The sequence below is a fragment of the Mauremys reevesii genome, linkage group 1 (assembly GCF_016161935.1).
Source record: "Mauremys reevesii isolate NIE-2019 linkage group 1, ASM1616193v1, whole genome shotgun sequence".
Lineage (NCBI taxonomy): Eukaryota > Metazoa > Chordata > Testudines > Geoemydidae > Mauremys > Mauremys reevesii.
The window spans coordinates 233,363,943-233,375,152 of NC_052623.1; the positions used below are offsets into that span (position 1 = coordinate 233,363,943).

Below are 11,210 nucleotides of genomic sequence, written 5' to 3' on the forward strand. Positions count from 1 at the left end.
CCGGCACATGCTTGGCATGCTGGGACCTGGAGCCGCCCCTGCCGATATCCCTCTGTGAAAAATCCCATGCCAGGGGTCCAACCCTGTGAGTGCTGAACACCCGCAAATCCCATTGAGCCTGCTTCTCCACTCTGTTTGATAGATTTTACGGTGGCGTATCCCCACTAACTTCAGTGGAATCACAATGGTGGAAAGGAGGAGACTCCAGCCCAACGGCTTCAATGGGAATAGAGGGCACTCCGCACAGGGCCGGTGCAACCATTTAGGCGAACTAGGCTGTCGCCTAGGGCGCTAGGATTTGGGGGACGGCATTTTCTTTGGTAGCGACCACGGCGGCTGGATCTTTGGCCGCCCCGGTCACCGCCGGCATTTAGGCGGAAGGAGCAGGGGCAGGGGAGCGCGGGGAGGGCCACCTGCAGCAAGTGGGGGGGGCTGCACGCAGGGGAACTCCCTGCCCCAGCTCACCCCTGCTCTGCCTCCACCACGAGCACGCCGTCGCTGCCGCAGAGGGGGCACCTCAGGGAGGAGGGGGGGAGCTGCCGCAGGGTGGCACCTCAGGGCACGGGCTCAGGGACGGGGGAGGGCGCAAGGTGGAAGTTTCGCCTAGGGTGCAAAACATCCTTGCACCGGCCCTGACTCCGCATCTTGCCAGATAAAGCCCCAGGTGAATGACAATACCAGTGTGAGCACAGCACCTAGGGCACAACTGATTTATCTGCTTTGCTTTTCAATCGTTCCAGTGGTGTCATGATGTAGGATTTTATAGCCTATTAAATCATACCTGGCATTTATGGATCTAGTTTAGTGTGCATGCATTAAGGATAGGCAGTAGTCTCTCCACAGTCTGGAGGCAACCAGCTAAGGTAGCAACTGGTTCCTATTTTAAAGTCATATTCTGCATACCCACACTCTATATCTTTTGCTTGGAAAAATTGATTTATTCTGAACCTTGTTAGAAGACAAAGGTTTCTGCAAAGTATGGGAGGGCAGGGAATCTGTCAACTGCTTTTTGCGTTTTTGAGCTATTTGATCATTACAAATACCCTGATTTGACATGGACTTTTGTCTAACATTTCTTGTTAACCTTTCTAGGTCAATAATGATTAGTTACTGCCCTGAGAGCTTTGCCATTGACTTCAGTGGGAGCAAGATCAGGCATTATATGTGAATGTGTGTTGTTCTCTTCTGGCTGCATCTTAGAAAAACAAGGATATTTCCAAGGGAGACGGTTAATATAGCCAAGAATGATGCTAAGGTTATGGCCAATGGAGGCAAATGAGTGGTCTAAGCCCTGGTCTACACTACAAGTTTAGGTCGAATTTAGCAGCGTTAGGTCAATTTAACCCTGCACCCGTCCACATGACCAAGCCTGTTTTGTCGACTTAAAGGGCTCTTAAAATCGATTTCTGTACTCCTCCCCTGTGAGGGGGTTAGCACTAAAATCGACTTCACCAGGTCGAATTTGGGGTAGTGTGGACACAATTTGACGGTATTGGCCTCCGGGAGCTATCCCAGAGTGCTCCATTGTGACCACTCTGGACAGCACTCTCAACTCAGATGCACTGGCCAGATAGACAGGAAAAGCCCCAGGAACTTTTGAATTTCATTTCCTGTTTGGCCAGCGTGGCGAGCTGATCAGCACAGGTGACCATGCAGAGCTCATCAGCACAGGTGACCATGGCGTCCCAGAATTGCAAAAGAGCTCCAGCATGGACTGAATGGGAGGTACTGGATCTAATCACTGTATGGGGTGGTGAATCCGTGCAGGCAGAACTCTGTTCCAAAAGGCGAAATGCCAATATATTTGCCAAATCTCCAAGGGCATGAAGGACAGAGGCTACAACAGGGACACACAGCAGTGCCACATGAAAATTAAGGAGCTGAGGCAAGCCTACCAAAAAACAAAGGATGCAAACAGTCACTCCAGGTCAGAGCCCCAGACATGCCACTTCTGTGATGAGCTGCAAGCAATTCTAGGAGGGGCCCCTACCACTACCCCACCACTGTCCGTGGACACCTGCAAGGGGTGAGTCTCACACAACAGGGATGAGGATTTTATGGAGGAGGAAGATGAGGAGGAGGAGGAGCTTGAGGATAGCGCACAGCAGGCAAGCGGAGAATCCCTTCTCCCCAGCAACCAGGAACTGTTCATCACCCAGGAGCCAATACCCTCCCAACCCTCCCAAGGTGGGCTCCTGGACCATGAAGCCAGAGAAGGCACCTCTGGTGAGTGTACCTTTGTAAATATAATACAGGGTTTAAAAACAAGTGTGTTTAATGATTAATTTGCCCTGAAGACTTGGGATGCATTCGCGGTCAGAATAGCTACTAGAAAAGTCTATTAATGTGTCTGGGGATGGAGCAGAAATCCTCCAGGGACATCTCCATGAAGCTCTCCTGGAGGTACTCTAAAAGCCTTTGAAGAATGCTTCTGGGGAGGGCAGCCTTATTCTGTCCTGCATGGTAGGGCACTTTACCACACCAAGCCAGTAGCAAGTAGTCTGGAATCATTGCAGAACAAAACATTGCAGTGAATGGGCCCAGGCTTTGGTGGCATTCAAGCAACATCCGTTCTTTCTTTCTCTGTGTTAGCCTCAGGAGAGTGATATCATTCATGGTCACCTGTCTGAAATACAGGAAATTTGTTTAAGGGGACATTCAGAGGTGCCTGTTCCTGCTGGGCTGTTTGCCTTTGGCTGAAAAGAAATAATCCCCACTGTTAGCCACACGATGGGGGGAGGCCCATTCATGCTGAGCTGTTCGCGTTTGGCCGACTGGGATCTTCCCTGATACTAGCCATGTGGTGCGGGGGGTGGGGGGAAGGATCATCCCCAAGAATTGGGTGGGCGGAGGGGGTTGGATTGTGCTGCACATTCACCCTAAAACCGCGGCCCCTCCTTTTAAATGGCCAACCCAACAGGCTTTGCTTGGTATGGGAAAGGAGGGCGCTGCTGTCTGAAACCATTCCCACATGTTATGAAGGTTGAAGAAGCTGAAACCCTTTGCCTTACCATGGCTGCCTGCAAGCCAAATTTTGTTGCCCAGCCAAGCGTATGCGATGTCTCACACCAAACCGGCAGGCACTCAATATAAGAGGCAAAATGCGACCTTGTACGAAAAGCACATGTGCTATTCAGTGTGAAATAGTCTTTCCTTTGTTCTCTAAAATGATATTTTTAAATACTACTTTCCCTTTTTTCCCTCCCGCAGCTGCAAATGTTTCTACACTCCCTCTATCATCTCCGTCCCAGACGCTAGCGCAGATTAGAAGGTGAAAAAACCACACTCACGATGAAATGTTCTCAGAGCTCATTCAGTCCTCCAGCACTGAAAGAGCTCAGCAGAATGCATGGAGGCAAACAATGGCAGAGTCCAGGAAAGCGTTAAATGAACGCAATGAGAGGAGGGAGGAGCATGCTGAGAGGAGGCAGGATGCAATGCTGAGGCTAATGGGGGAGCAAACTGACATGCTCAGGCATCTGATGGAGCTGCAGGAAAGGCAGCAGGAGCACAGACTGCCGCTGCAGCCCCTGTGTAACCGCCCGCTCTCCTCCTCAAGTTCCATATCCTCCTCACCCAGACGCCCAAGAATGCAGAGCAGGGAGGCTCCGGGCACCCAGCCACTCCACCCCAGAGGATTGCCCAAGCAACAGAAGGCTAAGCATTCAATAAGTTTTGAACTGTAGTGTGGCCTTGTCCTTCCCTCCTCCCTTCATCCACCACCCCACCAGTGCTTCCCTCCTCACCCACCCCTTCTGGGCTTCCTTGCGAGTTTTCCCCCTATTTGTGTGATGAATTAATAAAGAACGCATGATTCTGAAACAATAATAACTTTATTGCCTCTGCAAGTGGTGATTGAAGCGGGGAGGTCAGTTGGCTTACAGGGAAGTAGAGTCAACCAAGGGGGCGGGTTTTCATCAAGGAGAAACAAAGAGAACTGTCACACCATAGCTTGGCCTGTCATGAAACTGGTTTTCAAAGTTTCTCTGATGCACAGTGCACCCTGCTGTGCTCTTCTAATCGCCCAGGTGTCTGGCTGCGCGTAATCGGCCGCCAGACGATTTGCCTCAACCTCCCACCCCGCCATAAACGTCTCCCCCTTACTCTCACAGATATTGTGGAGCACACAGCAAGCAGCAATAACAATGGGGATATTGGTTTTGCTGAGGTCTAACTGAGTCAGTAATGTGCGCCAGCGAGCTTTTAAACATCCAAATGCACATTCTACCACCACTCTGCACTTGCTCAGCCTATAGTTGAACAGCTCCTTACTACTGTCCAAGGTGCCTGTGTATGGCTTCATGAGCCATGGCATTAAGTGGTAGGCTGGGTCCCCAAGGATAACTATAGGCATTTCAACATCCTTAACGGTAACTTTCTGGTCTGGGAAGTAAGTTCCTTCCTGCAGCTATTCAAACAGACCAGAGTTCCTGAAGATGCGAGCGTCATGCACCTTTCCCGGCCATCCCACGTTGATGTTGGTGAAGCGTCCCTTGTGATCCACCAGAGCTTGCAGCACCATTGAAAAGTACCCCTTGTGGTTTACGTACTGGCTGCCAAGGTGGTCTGGTCCCAAGATAGGGATATGTGTTCTTTCTATTGCCCCACCACAGTTAGGGAACCCCATTGCAGCAAAGCCATCCACTATGACCTGCACATTTCCCAGAGTCACTACCCTTGATAGCAGCAGTTCAGTGATTGCGTTGGCTACTTGGATCACAGCAGCCCCCACAGTAGATTTACCCACTCCAAATTGATTCCCGACTGACCGGTAGCTGTCTGGCATTGCAAGCTTCCAGAGGGCTATAGCCACTCACTTCTCAACTGTGAGGGCTGCTCTCATCTTAGTATTCTGGCACTTCCGGGCAGGGGAAAGCAAGTCACAAAGTTCCATGAACGTGCCCTTACGCATGTGAAAGTTTTGCAGCCACTGGGAATCATCCCAGATCTGCAACACTATGTGGTCCCACCAGTCTGTGCTTGTTTCCCGGGCCCAGAATTGGCGTTCCACGGCAGGAACCTGCCCCATTACCACCATGATGTCTAAATTGCCAGGGCCCAGGCTTTGAGAGAAGTCTGTGTCCATGTCCTCATCGCTATCGTGATTGCGCTGTTGTCGTCTCCTCACCTGCTTTTGCAAGTCCCGCACATACTGTAGGATAATGCACGAGGTGTTTACAATGCTCACGAACGCAGCGGTGAGCTGAGTGGGCTCTATGCTTGCTGTGGTAAGGCATCTGCGGGAAAGCAGGAGAGCAGAGTTGCAGCGGAAGTGGTGGATGATGACGGATGCCACTAGAATAGATATTCATACAGAACGACGAGAGGACCTGCGAGGTGGATTCATGGCACCAGGAGAGCAGAGTTGCAGTGGATGCAGTGGAGGACAGCGGTTAGCACTGCGCACATTTCCCGAGGAAGAACACACATACTCGGGAGCACATGACAGACAACATGGAGAAATTCACTATTGAGACAAGAGCAGCGGAGCAGAGTTGCAGTGGAAGTGATGTATGATGATGGTTAGCAGTCCCCCAGGACACAACAGCAGCGGTGTCAGTGAGCTGAACTGAGCGGGTTGCATGCTTGCCGTGGTATGGCGTCTGCACGGAAAAAAGGCGTGAAATGATTGTCTGCCATTGCTTTCACGGAGGGAGGGGCGACTGATGACATGTACCCAAAACCACCGGCGACTATGTTTTTGCCCTATCAGGCATTAGGGATCAACCCAGAATTCCAATGAGCAGAAGAGACTGCAGGAACTGTGGGATAGCTACCCACAGTGCAATGCTCCGAAAGTCGATACTAGCCATGGTACTGTGGACACACTCCGCTGACTTAATCCACTTAGTGGGTACACACACAATCAACTGAATAAAATCGCTTCCTAAAAATCAACTTCTATAAATTTGACCTCATTTCATAGTGTAGACATACCCTTAGTTGAGATGGGGTAGGATCAGTAGTTCTCAACCTTTTCCTTATTGGGAGACCCAACCCATCTAGCTGAGATCCCCTGCTTCCATTTAGCACTATAGGAAGGACAATGTAGCATGACCACCAGGCACCTGTTTGCAACTTCCAGGTTGAGAACTTCAGACTTAGACAGATTTTTGTGGCAATTACCTAAAGGAAGTTGTTTAAGGCTTAAGCTGGGCTAGACGAGACAGGCCACAAGGGTGAACAGAAAAGAGTTATTAAGCAAACAAATGAAACAAACACACAGCTGAGTGCAGAGCCGGCTTTATGACCCGCGGAGCTGAATTGGAATACTCGGCAGCGGGGGGTCCTCTCTGGGTTTTCTGCGGCACCGAAGGACCCCCCACTGCCAAAATGCCACCGAAGACCCCCAGAGCAGGGCCCCCTTAGGTGAAGGCATGGGGCCCTCTTCGATGCAGGGCCCGATTCCAGGGAATCGGGTGAACTGGCTTAAAGCCGGCCCTGGCAGAGTGATGGTAACAGAAGTTAAAGGTAGAACTAAAACAATGGAGCGGGAAGAAATAGATAAGAGTGGTAAATCAAGGGATGCCCTTTCTAGGACTGCAAAGAGGAGGAGTCTTGGTTCAGAGGAAGCACCATCAACAGATAGTTGGAAGGGGACAGGAACAGTCTGACAGAAGCATATCTGTGATAGGAGGGAACCAGAGATTCCTGGATAAAATTGTGTGCTAGAGTGGCCCACAGCATGGAAGGCTGCACTGTGATAAAAGAGAGGGAGAAGGAACCTTCATGAGCAGAAAGAGGGAAGGCATCAGCAATATGGAGGACAGATTTGTCTAGGCTGTTGCCAAAGCTAGACCTAGATTTTTTTAAAATGGTCAAAAATGCCATGTGAGAAATGAAGAAATAATATTTTACTCTGAGATGGCGCCTTTACAAGCGGTAATTAAATGTTTACAACACCTCTGTGAGGTAGGTGAATAACTACTCCCATTTTAAAGCTGGGAAAACAGAGACCATGCTGTGAGCCAATGGCAGAGCTTACATTAGAATTCAGGAGCTCCTGGCTCCCAGTCAGCTCCTCAAACCACTACACATTGCAGCCTCCCTGCTGGGTGAGGAAAGAAGGCTAATTTCCCAAGCACTTTGAGAGTGGAATGGTTAGAAATAGCCTAGGGCTGTTTCTAGAAAGTATCAGTGCTGAGGGTGAATTTCTAAGAAGGGGAGTGGAAAGGCAAATTCAGAAAAGACTGGAGACAGCGGCGGCTCCAGGCATCAGTGCTCCAAGAGCGTGACTGGGGTGGCAAGCCGCAGGGGGTGCCCTGCCGGTCACCGTGAGGGCGGCAGTCAGGCTGATCTTCAGCAGCCTGCCTGCAGGCAGGGGCGGCTCTAGGGATTTTGCCACCCCAAGCACGGCAGGCAGGCTGCCTCCGGTGGTTTGCCTGCGGAGGATCCGCTGGTCCCGCCAGCGGATCCGCAGGCATGGAGGTCCGCCGAAGCCGCGGGACCAGCAGACCCTCCGCAGGCAAACCGCCAGAGGCAGCCTGCCTGCCGCCCTCGTGGCGCCAGCAGAGTGCCCCCCATGGCTTGCCACCCCAAGCACGTGCTTGGCATGCTGGGGCCTGGAGCCATCCCTGCCTGCAGGAGGTCCGCCGGTCCCGCAGATTTGGCGGCAATTTGGCAGCGGGTACGACAAAGCCGCAGGACCGGTGGACCTCCTGCAGGTGCACCGCCAAAGGCGGCCTGACTGCCGTGCTTGGGGCGGTGTATCTATTGGGTTGAGTACCCGCTCCTGCCCTGAGGGGTTTAAAAGCGGCCTGGCAGGGCTTGAGAGCTGCTGCTCCCAAGCTGGGCTGATTGGGGAAGTGGCTGCAGCTGGGCCACCCCAATCAGGCCACAGCTGGCCCCTATAAAAGGCTGTGAGCCAGGAGCCTAAACACTCTTCCTCTCCCTGTAGAGGGAGAAGGGCCTGGCTCCAGGGAGCTAGACACGGTACCTAGAGGGGAGCAGGGCTGGGGAAAGGCAGAGGAGCTCCAGCCTGGAAAGCCCCAGGCTGCAGCCTAGCATTAGGCCAAGAGGTACTGGGGGTTGCAGGGGGCAGCCCAGGGGTAGGCAAAGGCAGCAGGTCCAAACCCCTTTGCCTATGATGAGTGGCTGATACTGCAGTCTGCCCCAGTGAACAGGGGTGAGACAGAGACTGGGCAGTAGCCAATACTGAGGCAAAGTGGGTATAGTGGGGTGGGGGTTCCCCTGGGAGGGGGAGACCCAGTTAAAGGGGCACTGGGGTCCTGGGAGGGACATGGGGGGGCCAGTAGCAGACAAGTGGATCACCGGCCTGCAGAGGGCGCTCCGGACACTGGACTGAGCTAAGTCCCAAGGACGACCAGTAGGAGGCGCCGCAGGGGTGAGTCAACCCGTTACAGGTGGCAAAAAAGCTAGAGCCGCCCCTCACAGGAGATGAAGTAATTATTGGTATTTGAGGTTATGGAGGAAGCAGGGTTGAGGAAACAGAATCAAATGATAGGGAAGGAAAAGAGGCCAAAAGATCAGATAGATTTCTTAAATGGCTGTATGGCATCTGAATGGCCTGAAGTTGGGGGAAGAAGAAGAGGAGGAGAAAGGGAGAGGAGAAAAGTGGAATGGGAAGAGAGGAAGCAGAAAATAACAATGGGAAAGAATAAGGGGAGAGGAGGTGTTCAAAAGGTGTCATCTGTTACAGATAGAAATGTACTTGGCTCTTGTAAAGTGCTGGTCATGTGTAGATTTCAAAGTGCTTTACAAAAGAAGGAAAGTATCATTACCTCCATTTTACAGGTGGGGGAACTGAGACACAGAAAAGTGAAATGACTTGTCCAAGGTCACATAGCAGGACAGCAAATTATTCCAGCACAAATTATTACTATAAATGCTACCTGAAAGATGAGTAGGACGGAGTCATTCAGGGGACCGGAGAAGATGACCTCTTGATGTCCCTTCCAGTCCTATGATTCTATGCAATTCTGAGTGGTATGGGACAGAAAAGAAAAAAACTGTTATAGGATGTATAATGCCAACTAAAATGACTGACGAAAGTTTGAGGGTTGGCTCCTCTGTGCTTTAAGCTACAGGCTAAAGAATACCCATATGCATGCGCACACACTAGCTCTGCCACTGATTTGCTATGTGACCTTGAGCAAGTCCTCTCATCCCATTTCCCCAGCTATAAAATTGGGATTCTACTTCACAGTGGCTTCACAAAATTAAATTCAATAGTATTTCAAAAGCACATTGAGATCCTTGGCTGGAAGGGGCAAAGTATTATTACCAGCCTCCATCTCAAATGAAAAAAAAAATCATTCATGCATCTGATGGCCTCTATGCTCCCCACTGCCAGCCTCAAGACACCGCTAGGTCATTTCATATCAGAGACCACTGCGGGGCTCATAGCCACAGCACTCGTACCAGAATCAATAGAAAGTGAAAGAGGAGAAACCCAGAAAATGGGCTGCTTAGCACTATGGGTAACATTTTCAAAAGTGGCTAAGGCCCAGTTCCTCAAAGGTATTTACACACCAAACTCCCATAAATAAATTGGAGTTAAGCACCTAAAGTGGATCTGAGCCTAAATCCATTGACCTGAAATGGGATTTAGGCACTTCAATTACTTAGGTACTAAGGATTTAGGATAAAATTTTCCAATTTTCAAAAGTGCCTAAAGCTCAGATCCTCAAAGGCATTTAATTAGGTGCCTAACACCCATTGATTTCAGTGGGATTTAGGCACCTAAATGCCATTAACAATCTGGGCCTAAGTGATTTATGTGCCTAAATCCCATTGATTTGTAACCCCATTAATTTGTAATCCCACTGTAATTATTTTTTTTTGTTATTTTCACTTTTTGTTGCCTTGTCAGAGAAGCATTAATGTAGAATAAGAGAAGGAAGATGATTGGGGGGGGGGAATATTAACAAATCAGAGAGAGATATAGAATTATTACAAAAGAATAGGACCATAATGAAGCATATTTTAGTAATCTTAGGGTACGTCTATACTTACCGTCCGGGTCGGCGGCTAGCGTTCGACTTCTCGGAGTTCGATATATCGCGTCTAATCTAGACGCGATATATCGAACTCCGAACGCGCTCCCGTCGAGTACGGAACTCCACCACCGCGAACGGCGGTGGCGGAGTTGATGGGGGAGCCGCGGACTTCGATCCCGCGGCGTCTGGACAGGTGAGTACTTCGAACTAAGGTAGTTCGAGTTCAGCTACGCTATTCGCGTAGCTGAACTTGCGTACCTTAGTTCAACTCCCCCCCCCCCCTTAGTGTAGACCAGGCCTTAGTTTGGAATCAGTTAAAAATCTCTATTATTTGAACTTTATCACCCTCCCTCTTTTTCTCTAGTTACCAATCTTCTTATCAGATCCGGAGCTTGCCAAGCCAATTTGCGGTAGCCTCATCAGAGATATACAGGGTCCTCAGACTACTATCACATCTGGTCAGAGGGCAGTTGTCAATGATGCGTGACATGGTCTGTCTTTGGCCACAGCTGCATGGGGGTGGGGGGTCCTCTCATTGGCCCCAGTTGTGAAGACTGGCTGCACATTTGTTATGCTTATACAGAGCACATGAGATTTTTTTATAGGGGAGAAGGCAACATGCTGCATTTATTAAGAATACAGCAGTTAGCATATGCTTTTTAGTTACACATACACACACCATGCATACTGTTTTGCCAGTTGATGTTATAGTTACCAGTCCAGATCAACCTAGTGGCCAGCTAGGTTGATCACTGGTAGGGAGGAGCCAGGTTCTGTTGGTCATGACACAATGCTCTGGGGAAGTCTTGGCAGGATGAACCCGAAGTTTAATGGCAAGGCACCCTGTTTATATAGTGATTTTTTTTTCATTGGGCCAATGAGTTTTGCTCCATTGTGCTGTAATTGTTGTTTGAGTGCTTGTTTTTTTAAAAAAAATTATTTTTTATTACAGCTATCTTGTCCCCATTGATAGGTGCCTATTTTATTTTTAGAGTTGTTAATTTGCCCTTTTTGTTGACATTTTATAAGGAGCGTGTTGCAGCTTTCTGGCACCCTTGCGTTTGTTTTTGGTGGGTTTTTTTTTTTTGTACATTTGGTTTAGCGATGGCCTCTACACTTATTTTTTTAACACATACACTTCTTATTTACACACAAAACAGAATTAATTTACACAGAACATTTTGAACAGGAACATTACATTGCAATGCAAAAGAAAGATAATCATTGCATTCTTTTACTTATTCTAAAATG

The 11,210-nt window shown here is 49.5% G+C and overlaps 1 protein-coding gene across 1 annotated transcript in view; it reads right to left on the minus strand.

The window, feature by feature from the left end:
* ETV6 (ETS variant transcription factor 6) overlaps positions 1–8,868 on the minus strand; it is a 189,485-nt gene extending 180,617 nt beyond the window's left edge. Inside the window, exon 1 of the mRNA XM_039517775.1 lies at positions 8,853–8,868. The gene's annotated coding sequence lies outside the window, so the exon portion shown is untranslated. The remainder of the gene's footprint in view (positions 1–8,852) is intronic.
* Positions 8,869–11,210: the final 2,342 nt, after the last annotated feature.